At 37.9% G+C, this 17,434-nt stretch overlaps 1 long non-coding RNA gene across 1 annotated transcript; it reads left to right on the top strand.

Moving 5' to 3' along the window:
* Positions 1–61: 61 nt before the first annotated feature.
* On the top strand, positions 62–11,418 carry LOC123578819. The gene is made up of 4 exons (XR_006702522.1): positions 62–287; positions 1,572–1,670; positions 9,591–9,644; positions 10,561–11,418. It is a non-coding gene; the product is annotated as an uncharacterized LOC123578819 (long non-coding RNA).
* The last annotated feature ends 6,016 nt before the right edge of the window (positions 11,419–17,434 follow it).

Here is a 17,434-nt window from a genome sequence, read left to right as displayed (position 1 = left end):
GCAGCGCTCCCAGAATTCCCAAGGAGACTGTGGTTACAGCCACGCCCTTCTGTAAACGGAAGTTCCCGACTGCCTCGCGCTCTTACACTGACCTTTCCAGAACCGTGGGAAGAACTTTGCCTTCCTGGGGAGGAAGGCTGGCCACGTCTTAGAACGTGGCTTATGTTTCACATGATTCCGGAGCAGTATGCGAGCTTCTTAGTCCTGTCCTTGAACAAAATGCCTTTTATAATGAATTTGGAAGAGTTCCCTGATCTTCTGTTTCTTTTTGTGCAAGTCTGAGTAGGGTAAGTATTAATGCTTTAAATATTTGGTATACTTCACCAATGAAGCCATCTACTCCTGGATTTTTGTTTGCTGGGAGAGTTTTGATTCCCAATTCAATCTCCTTTACTAGCAATTGGAATGTTCATATTTTCTATTCCCTCATGATTTAGTCTTGGTAGGTTATGTGTTTCTAGAGATTTATCTATTTCTTCTAAGTTGTCAAATTTGTTGGCATATAATTGTTCATAGTAGTTTCTTACGATCCTTCGTATGTCTGTGGTATCAGTTATAACCTCTCCTCTTTCATTTCTGATTTTATTTCAGTCCTCCCTCTTTCTTTCTTGGTGAATCTAGCTAAAGATTTGTTGATTTTGTTTATCCCTTTTCAAAGAACCAGCTCTTAGTTTCATTGATTTTCCCCCCTATGTGTCTTTTTAGTATCCATTTCATTTATTTCTGCTCTGATCTTTGTCATTTCCTTCCTTTTACTAACTTTGGGCTTTGTCCTTCTTTTTACAGTTCCTTGAGGTGTAAAATTAGGTTATTTGCTTGAGATTTTTCTTGTCTCTTGATGTGGGCACTTATTGCTATGAAATTCCCTCTTAGAACTTCCTTTGCTGTGTCCCATAAGTTTTGGTATGTTGTACTCCCATTTTGACTTTTCTCAAGGTATTTTTTGTAATTTTATTTTCTAAATTTACATCCAAATTAGTTGGCATATAGTGCAACAATGATTTCAGGAGTAGCTTCCTTAATGCCCCTTACCCATTTAGCCCATCCCCCCTTCCACAACCCTTCCAGTAACCCTCTGTTTGTTCTCCATACTTAAGAGTCTCTTATGTCTTGTCCCTCTCCCTGTTTTTATATTATTTTTGCTTCCATTCCCTTATGTTCATCTGTTTTGTGTCTTAAAGTCATCATATGAGTGAAGTCACATGATATTTGTCTTTCTCTGACTAATTTTGCTCAGCATAATATCCTCTAGTTCCATCCATGAAGTTGCAAATGCAAGATTTCATTCTTTTTGATTGCCAAGTAATACTTCATTATATATATATATATATATATATATATATATATATATATATATATATCATCTTCTTTATCCATTCATCCATCAATGGACATTGGGCTCTTTCCATACTTTGGCTATTGTTGATAGTGCAGCTATAAACATTGGGTTGTGTGTGCCCCTTCAAAACAGCATACCTTTATCCCTTGGATAAATACCTAGTAGTGCAATTGCTGGGTCATAGGGTAGTTCTATCTTTAATTTTTTGAGGAACCCCCATACTGTTTTACAGAGTGGCTGCACCAGCTTGCATTCCCACCAGCAATGAAAAAGAGATCCTCTTTCTCAACATCCTCACCAACATCTGTTGTTGCCTGAGTTGTTAATCAAGGTATTTCCTTATTTCTTCTTTGAGCCATTGGTTCAACATTTTACGCTTTTTAAACATATAAGATCTGTACATTTCAGTCCTTTACTAACAAACACATATATCCTTCAATACCAAAGTAAGAAGTAGCCATTTTACCTCATGCCCAAACTTTGAGGAATTCTAATTTGTGTGCCACTGGCCTTAAGAACAATTATATTTTTTCATGTAATAAACAAATTTTATTAGAAGAATACAAGTATTTTACAAAATCCAAGAAACTAAATTAACAAACATACTTTAAAGGCAAAAAAATGAGAGATGGTCAGGAAAACATAACAGGCGGTCTGTTAAATACATTATCTGCAAATACATACATACATACATACATACATACATACATACATACATGGAATTAAGGAGACTTAGCAGAAAATCACTCAGTTCCTTGGTTTATTTTCAAAATCCAAAATTAGTAGGACAAAGACTGTGAGTGGCTCAACCAGGGTAAGGTGAAAAGTACGAAACCAAGTAGCTATGGGCCAGAGGACTCAGTCACAAACACAAGATCTCAGAAAACAAGTGCCTGCCGGACAGACCAATCAGCCTGAAACTACTACCTTCCACCCTGTAGTATGCAAATACTATAGTACATATGTTTTGACATATCGTCATAGGTAAAATTTCAGAATCCTTATGTAACCACAAATGCACATACTGTACACAAAGTAAACAACCCAAAATCCAAGCCAAAACCAGTCCCAAAACCAGTCCCCAAAGAACAAATTCCTTCATATCAATAAATTACTGATGTCATAGGGCTGTTTGTCGAGTTAAAATCAACCAGGTGAAATTAATGTCTCCTGTAAAACTGCTCTGATTCTTTGAGATTCAGAAACCTATAGACTAAAGGTTAAACAGTGCAAATATAAAACATTATATGCAAATTAAAGAATCAAGAAAAATCCATTTCCCTATTAGAAACATTCTTCCCTTTGAGTTTTAAAATCTAAAAGCATATGAGGACAGTAATTTCAGAATTGAGGAGAACTTTCTCAGCTTGAAAGAGTATCTACAAAAAACCCTACAGCTAACATCATACTTCATGTGGAGAATCTAGAAATTTTCTCACTAAGATCAGGAACGGGGCAAAGGTGTTACCATTCAACATTCTTTTTCAACATCATGCTAGAAATTCTAGCTAATGCGTTAAGATAAGAAAAGGAAATTAAAGGTATACCGATTGGGAAGGAAGAAATAAAACTGTCATTTTTCACAGATGACATGATCATCTATGTAGAAAGTCAAAAAGAATGGACAAAAGCATTCCCAGAACTAATAAGTCATTATTGCAAGGTTGCAGGATACAAAGTTAATACAAAGGTCAATCACTTTCTTTTTTTTTTTTTTTTTTCAGCGTTTATTTATTTTTGGGACAGAGAGAGACAGACCATGAACGGGGGAGGGGCAGAGAGAGAGGGAGACACAGAATCGGAAACAGGCTCCAGGCTCTGAGCCATCAGCCCAGAGCCTGACGCGGGGCTCGAACTCCCGGACCGCGAGATCGTGACCTGGCTGAAGTCAGACGCTTAACCGACTGCGCCACCCAGGCGCCCCTCAATCACTTTCTTATATACTAACAATGAAGAAGTAGAATTTGAAATTAAAACATAATACCATTAGCAATCCCCAAGGTGAAATACTTAGTTATAAATCTTACTTATAACTACAGTTATAACAAAATGTTTATAAGATCTATATGAAGAAAACTACTCTGATGAACGAAATTAAATAATAACTAAATGAACGGAAAGATATTCCATGTTCATCGATAGGAAGACTCAATATTGTCAAGATGTCAGTTACTCCCTGTTTCATCTATAGATACAATGCAGTCACAATAAAACTCCTAGCAAGTTATTTTGTGAATATTGAAAAACTGATTCTAAAGTTTATATGGAGAGGAATAGACCCAGAATAGCCAACACAATACTGAAGAATAAAAAAGTTGTAGTATTGACACCATTTGACTTCAAGACTTACTATGCCACAGTATAGTTACAGTGATAAAGACAGTGGAGGTGTTGATGAAAGAATAGACAAACAGATCAATATAACAGGAGAGAGAGCCAGAAATAGACTAAAATAAAAACAACCAACTGACCTTTGACATGGAAGCAAAGGCATAACAGTGCATCAGAGATAGTCTTTTCAACAAATGGTTCTGGAACTAGATGTCCTACTGCAAAAGAATGAGAAGGAGAAGAAGGAAGAGGAGGAGGAGGGGGAGGGGATGCAGGGGAGGAGGAGGAGGAGGGGGAGAAAACAAAAAGAAAAAGGAGTCTAGATCCAGACCTTAGATCCTTCATATAAATTAACTCAAAATGTATCAAAGACTTAACTGTAAAATTCAAATGTAAAACTCCTAGAAAATAATATAGAGGAAAATCTAGATGATCTTGAAGATGGCTGTGGCTTTGTAGATCAACATTAAAGAAATAGTTGATAAACTGGACTTCGTTAAAATTAAAAACTCCTGCTTTGTGAAAGACAATCTCAAGACAATGGGAAGATAAGCCACAGGCTGGGAGAAAATATTTGCAAAAGACAGATAAAGGACCTTTATCCAAAATACACAAAGAACGCTCAACACTCAACAAGAAAACAAACAATCCAATTTAAAAATAGGTCAAAGACTTTGACACCTCACCAAAGAAGTTATACAGATGGCAAATAAGCATATGAATAGATACTCTACATAATTTGTCACCAGGGGAATTTAAAGCAAAAGATTATCTTCTCGTTTTTCCTAATCAAAATCCCATCAATAACTTTAAAAAAACAAAAAACAAAAAACTGTGGTATATCCACAATACTAGTCAACATTAAAAAGAAATAAACTAGAATATGGGGCGCCTGGGTGGCGCAGTCGGTTAAGCGTCCGACTTCAGCCAGGTCACGATCTCGCGGTCCGTGAGTTCGAGCCCCGCATCGGGCTCTGGGCTGATGGCTCAGAGCTTGGAGCCTGTTTCCGATTCTGTGTCTCCCTCTCTCTCTGCCCCTCCCCCGTTCATGCTCTGTCTCTCTCTGTCCCAAAAATAAATAAACGTTGAAAAAAAAAAATTAAAAAAAAAAAAAAAGAAATAAACTAGAATAAATTACTAGATTTATGCAATAAGGATGAATTTCACAAGTATTATGCTAAGTGTAAGAATTAAGACAAAAATGTACATTTTATGATTATACTTATATGGCATACTGCAAAAGAAAAAAAAAACTATAGGGAAAAAAATTGGATCTATGGTTGCCAAGGGCTGGGGGTGGGTTAAGTGGACTGATGATGTTGTGGCACCAGGGATCTGTTTCTGTTGGGCAAAGGTTTTCTTTCTTTTTTTAATTTTTTTTTCAACGTTTATTTATTTTTGGGACAGAGAGAGAGCATGAACGGGGGAGGGGCAGAGAGAGAGGGAGACACAGAATCGGAAACAGGCTCCAGGCTCCGAGCCATCAGCCCAGAGCCCGACGCGGGGCTCGAACTCACGGACCGCGAGATCGTGACCTGGCTGAAGTCGGACGCTTAACCGACTGCGCCACCCAGGCGCCCCAAGGTTTTCTTTCTAAATAGGACAATTAACTGTCTGGATTTGAATTTGTCTTATCAGTCCACTGTGCTTACTCCAATTATACAATATATAGACTACTGACCGCTGCCAGGCAGTCCATCTAATAACTCATACTTGGGTTGTCCTTGCATTTTTTATTCATATGCAAATCTATTGTACTGCTTCTTAATAAACTTGAGAAAAGAAAATGTGTTCAGTGAACCCTAATGAGATCCACGGATTTTCCCAGTCTCCCCATCATTCAGACACAGGGATCTTAAAGAAAGCTGAAAAGGCCTGTTGTAGATTCCACTCTAGTATCAGCTTGGAGACCACAGGCTGTGCAGTCAATGTGTTGAACTACAAGTTGTGAAATATGGTTTAAGCCAGGAAAAAGTATCTATTCTTCTCCTCTAGGGCCCTGAATAGATGAATCTGGGAATTTTGGGTTAGAGATAAGCATGGAACCTCCCATGCTTACAGATGAGTGCTCCTCATTCATGTGTTTTTATTAAAAGATTTTATTATTTAGAACAGCAAAATTAAGGAACATATAGGCATTTCTCACATACCCCCTATCCCAACACGTGCATAGCCTCTGTCATTATCAACATTCCACACCAAAGTGGTACATTTGTAACAACTGATGAACCTACACTGACACATAATCACCCAAAGGCCATAGTTTACAATAGGGTTTACCCTTGGTGCAGCATATTCTATAGGTTTGGACAAATGTATAAAAACATGTATCTATCATTACAGTATCACACAGAGTATTTTCACTGCCCTAAATCCTCTGTGTTCTGCCAATTCATCCCTCCCCTCACTGACCCCTGGCAACCGCAGAACTTACTACTGTGTCCATGGTTAGGCCTTTTCCAGAATATACAATTGGAATCATAGTATACTGTAGCCTTTTCAGCTTGGCTTCTTTCACTTAGTTTTTAAGTTTCCTTAGCATTTACATTTCCTCTATGTATTTTCATGACTTTACAGCTCATTTCTTTTTATTGCTGAATCATACCCCATCATCTAGATGAATCACAGTTTATTTATCCATTTACCTACTAAAAAACATCTTGATTGCTTCCAAGCTTTGGCTATTATGAATAAAACTGCTACAACCATCTGTGTGCAGGTTTTTATGTGGATATGAGTTCAACCCATTTGAGTAAATATCAAGGAACACAACTGCTAGATCATTTGGTAAAAGTATATTTGATTTTGTAAGAAACTACCAAACTGTCTTCCAAGGTAGCTGTATGGTTTTGCATTCCCCCCAGCAATGAATGAGAGTTGCTGTTGCTCTATATCCTCCCTAGCATTTGGTGTTGTCCTTGTTGTAGATTTTGGCCATTCTAATAGGTGTGTAGTAGCATTTCATTGTTTTAATTTTCATTTTTCTGATCACAATGATCTGGAGCCTATTTTTGTATACACATACATTCAAAATACATTTGTCCAAAAACGCACAGCATGTATAATACCAAGAGTAAACTCTATTGTAAATTATGGACTTCAGGTGATTATGATGTATCAGTGTAGTTCATTTAGGTCAGTGATCCATCTTGAGTTAATTTTTGTGAAGGGCATAGAAACTAACCTTTTAAAAGAGACACAGAGTTTGGGGAAAGGGAAAAAAGACATAATGCAAATTCTTTAAGCTACCCGTGAGAAGGGAGAGGTATATTCTGCCTTTAAAAATTCTCCTCCCAGGTAGTTTTACCTTAATCTTTCACATCTCTCAGGGCTCTGCTCAAATGTCACCTCATCAGTGACAGCATACCACTCAATATAATTTAGCAAATCTCTTCCAACCCACCCTCAACCCTGGCAATCTTCATCCCCTTACCCTGATTAGTTTTTCTACATAGGCTTGATTACTACCTGACTTACTATATGTACATATATACATATACATGTATATATACACATGTTTTTAATCTTTATTTATTTTGAGATAGAGCATGAGTGGGGGAGGGGCACAGAATCCAAAACAGGCTCCCGACTCTGAACTGTCAGCACAGAGCCTGACACGGGGCTCAAACCCATGAGCCATGAGATCATGACCTGAGCCAAAGTTGAATGCTTAACTGACTGAGTCACCCAGGCACCCCTACATTTTTGTTTTCATAGGTCTTTTCCAACTGAAATGAAATATTCCTAAGTACAAGTACTCATATTCCCTTTTCCCAGAAAAGTACTTGTCAGATAGCAGGTGCTTTGTAATGAGGTGTTAAATAAATGTGTCCACTTAATTTTTCTGTGAGAACTTGGACTAAGTCACAGAAGTAAAAAAGATCTTTTCAAGTAATGTATTCATAAAAGGAAAAATTTCATGTCAGTTCTTCTAGAGTTAAAGGCTATCAGGCAAAGCTACACTAAGGTGGAATGCGGTAATGAAAAATAAAAGCTGAGGTAAAAAGAAGGCATAAGACACAAGTTCAGCAATGGCACTGATAGGTTGGTTCTTTCTGTAGTTCTTATACAGCCTCCCTAGATGTATTAAAATATTCATTTTCCAAGAAGCTCATTTGAGCCCCAGTGTCTAGAGTTTTTATTGGAGTTTCATTTTGTGGGCATGACTCATCAAATCATTAGCCATGTGATGGGGCTGGTATCACCTGCTTCTAAACCCCAACCATCGTATGGTTAGTTTTTCTGGTGACCAGCCCCCATCCTGATTCATCTCATTAGAATAAACTCAGGTGTGATCCAACTGGCTCACCCTGAGTAACAGGATACTCCTATCAGTTGGGAAAATCCAAGAATTTAGAAGTTACCCGTCAGGAACCCAGAAAAAACACCAGACAAATTATTTACAGATAGGCATTCATCAGAAGATTAAAAAAAAAACAAAAAACAAAAAACCCTACCACAATTCTACAACATACATCAAAACGGTTTTCTGAAAGGGCCAGATAGTATTTCGGACTAGAAGACTATACAAAACTACTCTGTTCTGCCACCACCATGCAAAAATAGATAATATGTAAACAGATGGGTGTGGCTGTGTTACAACAACAGATAATATGTAAACAGATGGGTGTAGCTATGTTACAACAACAGAAATTTATTTACAAAAAACAGGACCATAGTTTGCCAACACTGGTAGAATATCTATTAATCACATTGGCTTATTCATAATCTCAAAGTCTAAGGGATGCCTATCCACTACTTTATTCACACTCAACTATCATTGGCTGAACACTTCCATGTGCCAGGCCTGTCCTAGTCACCAGAGATACAGTAATAAACAAGACACAAACTTCCTCCTCACATGAAAATTACATTAAAGCAGAGAGAGAGGTGATAAAACAAATTTATGGTCATGGTTTTGAATACTCAACAGTGGTACGATACTCATACTCCCAAAAATGATCTACAGGTTCAATGCAATCCCAATCAAAGTCCTAATAGGCTTTTCATAAAAATTAACAAGCTAATTCTAAAATTCACAATCTTAAAAAAATAAAATCCACAATCTTAAAAAGAACCAACTTGGGATACTTATATGATGTGATCTCAAGATTTACTATTAAACTACAATAATCATGAGAATGTGGAATTGACAAAGGATAGATATAGGCCAAAGGAGTAAAACAGTCCATGTATGTATGTCAACTAAGGTTTTTCTGCAAATGTGCTAAGGTAATTCAATTGGGAAAGGATAGTCTTCAGCAAAAGGAATTTGAACAGCTGGATATCCATGTGGGAACAAAAGAAGAAACTTGATCCTTAGTGCAAGCTATATACAAAAATTAACTCAAAATATATCATAGACTCAAACTTAAAAAGCTGAAATTACATAACTTCTAGAGGAAAACACAGGAGAAAGTTTTGTGATGTAAGGATGGGCCAAGATGCTTAGGTAACATACAAAAAGCATGAGCCATAAATTAAAATATTGATATATTAGATTTCTTCAAAATTAAAATATTCTTCCCTCCAAAAGAAATCCTTAAGAATGTAAGAAAAAAAAGCCACACACACACACAGACACACGAGGAAATATTTAAATACATAGATATGATAAAGGACTTGTATTCATAATACTTGAACTACAACTCAGTAATAAGAAATCCAACAATAAAAAGGGCAAAAAACTCTAAAGATACTTAAAAATGGAAGATACACAAATTGCCAATGAGTACATAAAAACTGTTCAACATCATTTGTCATCAGGAAAATGCAAATTGACACTACAAATGCATTTTGATTGATATTGCCAAATGCCCCATAAAAGTTCTTATCAATTTCATCCCAAAAGTGTTTGGTAATTGTCACTCCTGTATTGCACATGCTAACTCTGGATAATATACCTTTTTTATTGCGACAGGCCATCAGTCATTCTTTAAGGACAGTCATGAAGTTTGTTCTCTGTGTTCTCAAGGTACATGGCACATTCATCTACTCTGCTTCAAGATTAAGAGCATGGTCTCTGGAACCAGACAGCCTCATTAGAACCCTAAGTTTGTATATCTAATTAGCTTGCTCAGACAAATTCCTTCACCATTCAATATTCAATCTCCTCATCTGTAACTGGTCCCTATATCATAGTTACGGAAGGAATCTTCAAAAAAGATACATAAGAATTCAAAACAGGGTCTGGAACCTACTGTGTGCTTAGTAAATGTTAGTTTTTATTATTATTTTCATATTTCATCATCATTATTCCATTCCGTGGCTCATGGTAGTCCATGGAATTAATAATTAAAATATAGGTAATACACACACACACACACACACACACACACTCCAAGTAATGCACAATGAACTTTAGATTCTTTCCTATTAAGAATGCTGCAAAGAACTTCTCTTTCCTAGATCTTAGCCTACTTGTCCAATTGCTAGTCTTGGATGAATTTCAAAAAGTGAAAACTGAAACACCAAAGTATATACATTTCAAATTTTTGATAATGAAGTAGCATATTTTCTTACCAAAAGTTTTTCCTATGTTTCCCTTCTCCCAAGAAAGTATAAGTATCCCTGATTCTCCATACCATGACTAATATTAGGTATCACCAATTTTTAAAAACCTTGAGTGACATAATCAGTGGAAAACAAGATTAAGAATGTTTATTTACGAATAATATTTTCATATCTTTACTTGCTATATCTATTCCTTCTTCCTAAAATTTGTCTATTCACATCTTTGTATTCATATCCATTATTTCTATTGGGGTTTCATTGCCCTATGAATCTCTAAGATTATTAAGCCACTTTCTAGCATATATGTTGTTGACATTTTCAGCTCAGTTTACCGTATATCTTCTACACATGTATGTATGGTGCCTTTTTTCACACAGGGAAATCTAAAATTTTCATACAGACTTGCTCATTGTTATATTTACTTTGGCTAGAGCCCCGCGCACCCGTAACCAGAAGCAACCTTTTGTGTGTGTCAACACCGTTCTCCAGAGTTTTAGAAGTATTAACCCCATTTAACTCTCACAAGCTCATTGGATAAGTACTATAATTACACCTCGGAAACTCATTCACGGAGAGCAACTTGCCCAATGTGATGGCGCTAGGAAGCGGCAAGGCTGATTGGCGAGTCAAGGAAAGGGCTGCGGGAAGCGGTAATGCTGAGTGTGGAGTCAAAGAGAGGGCTGGGGGTGCTCAGTACCTAGGAAACTGTCAATCCCGGATGAGCGACCCTAGCCCGCCTCCAAGCTGGGACTCGCGATCCGCCCCCAAACGCCAGGAAGCTCTGCCCAGCCAGAGGGAAATGCAAATGCCTCTACCCCTTGTCCTCCATCCACCATCACTTTTCGCCCTTAACACATAGGGCTGGGACACCACTGGTCCCTCGCCTAGGCTAAAGAGGCCTAGAGTCGCTGCCAGAACTCAAGTCTCAACACTATCTGGGGAATAATGGCCGCAACCTCCCCTGGAGCGGAAGTTCCTGCGACTCACTTCCCAGAACCCAGAACCACACGTGAGACACACCACCCGCACTGCTGAAGAGGAAGTGTTGTCCACGGCACGGAACTTCTGGACTACACGTCCCAGAATGCCAAAGCGGTCTAGGGCTACAGCCCCACTTGCCTGGAGTGGAAGTGCTTCCGACTACACCTCCCAGAATCCTCTGCGGGATCATGCTTCCTCCCTACCCTATTTCTTTTGGTTAATTAAATATTACCTGAGTCACTTCTCCAGCGCTATTAGCGTTTGGCTTTTTTATATTTGTAAAAAAAATTTTTTTTTTTTGGTCAAGAAAGCACTAGTACCTGGGGGAAAAAAAACAAGCAAAGCTTTCCATATGAAAAGAAAATTAACATGTTTTTTAGCAGAAAGACAAGATTTTAAAAGGGACTTGGTCTGGGCTGCATTGTACATCAGACTTAAGGAAGATGGGATGCCAGACTTGGTTTGACTTGATTGCCTCTTTACTTGTGCCTGTATTCATCTATCTCTGACTGCTATCTGGCATGAAGTATTTATTTCAAGATGCCAAGAATCCATAAGAAATTCCAAGCACAAATCAGGCCATAAAACAGAAACAGCAATGTTATTTCTGACAAATGAAAGGAACTGCACTGGCAAGGAGTTGGAGAAAAGATTGTAATAGGGAAAATGGCTTTTTCCTTTAAAAATTTTTTTTAAGGTTTATTTATTTTTAGAGAGAGAGAGAGCGGGACAGGCAGAGAGAGAGGGAGACAGAGAATCTCAAGCAGGCTCCACACTGTCAGTGCAGAGCCCAATATGGGGCTCAAATTCAGGAATTGCAAGATTATGACCTGAGCTGAAGTTGGAAACAACCGACTGAGCCATCCAGGCGCCCCTTTCCTTTCAATGTTTTAGTGCAAACTCAGGCTTCCTTTTGACTACTCCTGTGTTGGTCTTCGATATTATATATTTGCTGAGTATTTCTTTTATTCAGGAGGGGAGGTAGGTTGAGATAGGAGATGAAATGCAGGTAACCATGACAAGTGAAGCTACAGGAAGTAGTACTTACCACTTACTTCTGGGCAGAAAAAAAATTTTTTAATGAAACAATAATGCCAAAGTATTGAGAATAGTAACATGAAACACCAAATGCATATACCTTAAATTCCACGCTTAAAACTTTTTGCCACACTGGCTTCACTTACGATTTTCTGAAATATTTTAAAGCTACTTCTTGATATTATTTCCTTCCAAATACTACCTATATCACTTAAAAAATAGCGATATTATATATCCACAAAATCATTACCTTATGGGACAAAATTAACAATTCTTAGTATTATCTAATTTGTATCCCAGTATGAGTTCCTGTTTATTGAAAAATACTTTTTTTTTGAAAAATACTTTTTACAACTAGTTTATTCCAATCAATATCCAAACGGATTAACCATATTTGATCATCTTATCTGAAGTTCATTTATTCTAACGCTACCCTCCCCAACACACATCATCACCATCATTTTTCATTTCTTCAACTGTTGTAGAATCGAGATGTCAAATTAGGTATCCAAATCTGCATTTTCTATTGGCCTCCTCATACTTTTTCCTCCAAACTTCTAAATTTTCTGTAAAGTAGAATTTTGATTTAAAGGCTAGGTTGGATACAGGGTCACTGGTGGGGGGGGGGGGACAAGAATACTTCATAGAAGGGACTGGGAATATTTGAATAAGAAACCATATTCCTTTAAACCAATTCAAGTCCTAGAGGCACCTGGGTGGCTCAGTCGGTTAAGCAGCCAACTTCAGCTCAGGTCATGATCTCATGGTTCATGAGTTTGAGCCCCGCATTGGGCTCTGGTCTGACAGCTCAGAGCCTGGAGCCTGCTTCAGATTCTGTGTTTCTGTTTCTCTCTCTGCCCCTCCCCTGCTCATGTGCTCTCTCTTTGTCAAAAATAAATTTTAAAAAAATATTAAAAAATGAAAAACATTGTCAGGTCTATTGTAGCTACAATAGAGCAAAACCTCATTAATTCAAACTACTCTGATGCACAATTGGGATAATTATATATAATTAATATTGAGTTAAAAGTTCAAATTTTTCAACATAATTTAAGACTTTTTGATTTAGGTTTTGATGATCTATTGCCTATAAATTGCATTTGCATGTTGAATAAAACTGGCAAAACAACATAATGTATAGAACATTTTGAAAAGTGCCATAGAAATAAAACTACTGTAATTCACCATCTTTCATTAGCTTTTTTTTTTCAGATTTAAAAATTGAGATGTAATTGACATAAAATTATATTAATTTCAGGTGCACAACATAACGGTTCAATATATGTACATATTGTTAAAGTATTACCATAATAAATCAGTTAATATCCATTACCACACATAGTTACACTTTTTTTCTGGCGATTGGAACTGTTAAGATCTACTCTCTTAGCAAGTTTCAAATATACAATTCGGTATTATTAACTATAGTCACCATGCTGTACATTACATCCCCAGGACTCAATTTATAACTTGATGCTTTAATTTTGCACTACTCCACCCATTTCAACCATTCCTCATCCCTTGCCTCCAGCGACAAGTCTTTCCTTTGTTTCTATGAGTTGGTTTTTTGTTTTGGATTCCACATATAAGTGAGAGCATATGATCTATTTCGCCTCAGGCTGGATAATTTCAAATGACTAGTCTTCAAGTTCACAGGTTCTTTGCTCTGCTTGATCAAGTCCATTTGATGTTCTCTATTGTGTTTTTTCCCATCTCATCCATTGTATTCTTGAGCTCCAGACTGTGTTCAAATCTTTTTTGATTTCTTTTTGAGACAGAGAGAGAACATGAATGGGGCAGGGTCAGAGAGAGAGGGAGACTCAGAATCCAAAGCAAGCTCCAGGTTCTGAGCTGTCAGCACAGAGCCTGATGACCCTGGGGGAGGAGTGTTGTGGGTAAAGTGAAACTGTTCTTACCCTCTTCAATGTGTCTATTTTTTGCCCCAAAGTTGTGCTGGAACTTTGCTGGACTCCTGGACTTCCAGAAGGGTACTCTTGCTCATGGGTGGTTGTCAAAATCAATGTTCTATGGGGGGAATGAATGTAGAAAACTCCTGTTCTACCATGTTGCTGATGTCACTCTCTTTCAGAATTTTATTTACAAAGCTAAATGTAAAAATGGCAGGATCTTCTTCTTTTCAAGGCTGAATAATATTCCAGTGTATGTATATGCCATATTTTCTTTATCCATGTATCTGTTGAGAGACATTTGAGTTGTTTCTTAACTTGGCTATTGGGAATAGTGCTGCAATAAACATGGGACTGCAGATATCTCATCCTGTTTTCAATTGTTTGGTGGTATATATCCATAAATGGGATCATATTGTAGTTACATTTTTAATTTTGGGGAGGGGGGAATTTCCACTGCTATTTTCCATATAGGCTGCACCATTTTAATTCCCACAAACAGTGCAGAAGAGTTCAATTTCTCCAAATGTTCAACACTTGTTATCTATTTTTTTTTAATAATAGCCATCCTACTGGTGTGAGTTGATATCTTATTGTGGTTTTTATTTGCATTTCACTGATTAGTGATGTTGAGCATATTTTCATATACCTTTTGGACACTTGTACATCTTCTTTGAGAAGGGTCTATTCAATTCTTATATCCATTTTAAAATCTGGTTATGTTCGTTTTTGCTATTGAATTGTAGGAGTTCATTTTATATTTTATACATTAACCCCTTATCAGATATGTGCTTCGCATGTATTTTCTCCCATTCCATAGATTGCCTTTTCATTCTTTTGATTGTTTCCTTTGCTATGCAGAAGGTTTTTAGTTTGATGTAGTCCTACTTGTCTACTTTCACTTTTGTTAATTGTGCTTTTGGTGTCATATCCAAGAAATCAGTGCCAAGACCAACGTAAAGAAGTTTTTCCCTTATGATTTCTTCTAGAAGTTTTATGGTTTCAAGTTTTATATTTAAGTCTTGAATCCATTTGTATTTATTTTTGTGAATGGTATAAGACAGCATCCAATTTCATTCCTTAGCATGCTCAGGACTTTATGCTTAGTGAAATAAGCGAGTCACAGGTCAGAAGTGGCATGATTCTACTTAAATGAGGTTCCTAACTAGTCAAATTCACAGAAGCAGAGATTAGAATGGTGATTACCAGGGGCCAGGGGAAGGGGTAAATGGAGAGTTGTTCAATGGGGCTACAGTTTCATTTATGCAAGGTAAATTAGTCCTAGAGATCTGCTGTACAGCATAGTGCCTAAAATCAACAATACCATATTATATACCTAAAAGTTTGCTAAGAGGGTAAATCTCATGATACCACATGCACGCGCGTGTGCGCGCGCGCACACACACACACACACACACAAATCATAATAAAATAAAAAAGAGAGAAGGAAACTTTTGGAGGTGGCAGATATCATGTCTCCCAGTTTGCCAATAGATGTTAAGGCCAGTCTTCCAAACCCTTTATGTTTGCAACTATCAAGGCTGACAGTCAAAGAGTATATTTCATATATTTTCTCCCTCACCACTGTTGAATTACCCAAAACTCACTGTACTCTTTGGCCTTAAAACTCCCATTGAGGGGCGCCTGGGTGGCGCAGTCGGTTAAGCGTCCGACTTCAGCCAGGTCACGATCTCGCGGTCCGTGAGTTCGAGCCCCGCGTCGGGCTCTGGGCTGATGGCTCAGAGCCTGGAGCCTGTTTCCGATTCTGTGTCTCCCTCTCTCTCTGCCCCTCCCCCGTTCATACTCTGTCTCTCTCTGTCCCAAAAATAAATAAACGTTGAAAAAAAAATTAAAAAAAAAAAAAAACTCCCATTGAAACAGAAATTACAGTTGTCACCTGATCAGTCTGGGTCCAATAAGGAGACAGAAACCACACAGTGATTTAAATGGAAATTTAATTTACAAATGATTAAAGTTTTAAAAAAGTAACTATACAATATTTTTAAACTTTATGTGGTACAATACTGAGGGTATCGAAGGAAAAACAAACTTCAGCAAACCTCAGACTTTATGAAGAAAAGGTAACTGTAGCCCACTGGATGGCAGAGAATTTTCTGTTTTGCCTGGGTCAGTGGTGCTCCCTGGTTGCTGGTCAAGTTGGAAGCAACATTCTAGGGTGTGGGTGGTTTGTAGGTGAGTTGCAACTGGTGGTTGAATGCATGGGCATGCAGAATGAGGAAGGGCGCAGATGGCATCCATTTGGGGAACAGATGAGTCATAGCCAGTGGCCACGTTCATGGATGGACATAGGGAGTGGGTGTGCCTGTTTCGGTAGAAGGCCTGGAATGTGCAGGGTCCACATCCAGAGGTCCATGGGAATGTGATCAATGGCCTAGAGTTGCAAGATCAGCAAGGGACTGTACATTCTGAGTGTGTGGAGAGTGCAGAGTATGAGCAGATGTCCTCACACCCACACTGCTGACTGACCATGCAGCTGCTACAAAAGCAGAAGACTCCTTCCTCCTGCAGTCTCCTTCCAACGCCCTCTGCGGAGAACACTTAACATTGTGTTTACTGCAAAGGAGAAATGCTCAAAGAAATTTCTTTCATTATCACAGAGTGTGTGTTAAAGAGTGAATTTGGAGCTGAAAGTCAATAAACTGGCACAGTGTCCCTAGACTCAACTGCCATCATTGCCCTTTCAAAGTCCCAGCTACTGGTCTGTAAGTGTTGGGTTACATAGGAAGACATACAGGAGAAGGGTCAGGAAATCAAGGATTGGCCTAAAACAGCACAGAGACACAAAGGAAGACCACACAGTGGGAAGACAGCTGGCTTTCCTACTGGTCCATTTGCAGTAATTACTCATTCAAGGAGCGATATACTACAGCAACCACCTAGCGATAGGTCAAGTCCATCGCCTTCCGTCTCTGGCAGCATCTTTCTAAAGCAAATGTCACAACCTTTCATCAGACTCACTTTCTCCAAACAGAGCATTTCCTATGTTATACATATACCCACCTGGGTTAAACAGTCCAAACAACCCTTGAAACAACACTGAAAAGTGAAGTGTAGACTAGTGGAGGGGACTACTCCCAGTGCTACTCATGCTCTCAAACTTGTCAGTCAAGGGTCATCCTGTAATGATCTCTAACAACTTGATTTTTTTTTCTTCAAAAAGTATGTGGAAATTTTTATAGGTCTATATCATTTTTAATCGTAATGTTTTGTTTCATTTTATGGGGGTACCATAATTTACTCAATCTCTTATTCATGTATCTTCAGGTTGTTTACAATTTTTTTTTTATTATTGTAAATATTCTGG

The sequence above is a fragment of the Leopardus geoffroyi genome, chromosome E2, assembly GCF_018350155.1.
Source record: "Leopardus geoffroyi isolate Oge1 chromosome E2, O.geoffroyi_Oge1_pat1.0, whole genome shotgun sequence".
NCBI lineage: Eukaryota > Metazoa > Chordata > Mammalia > Carnivora > Felidae > Leopardus > Leopardus geoffroyi.
Note: the sequence above shows the minus strand (reverse complement) of the source record. Positions and strands in the feature narration are given on the sequence as shown.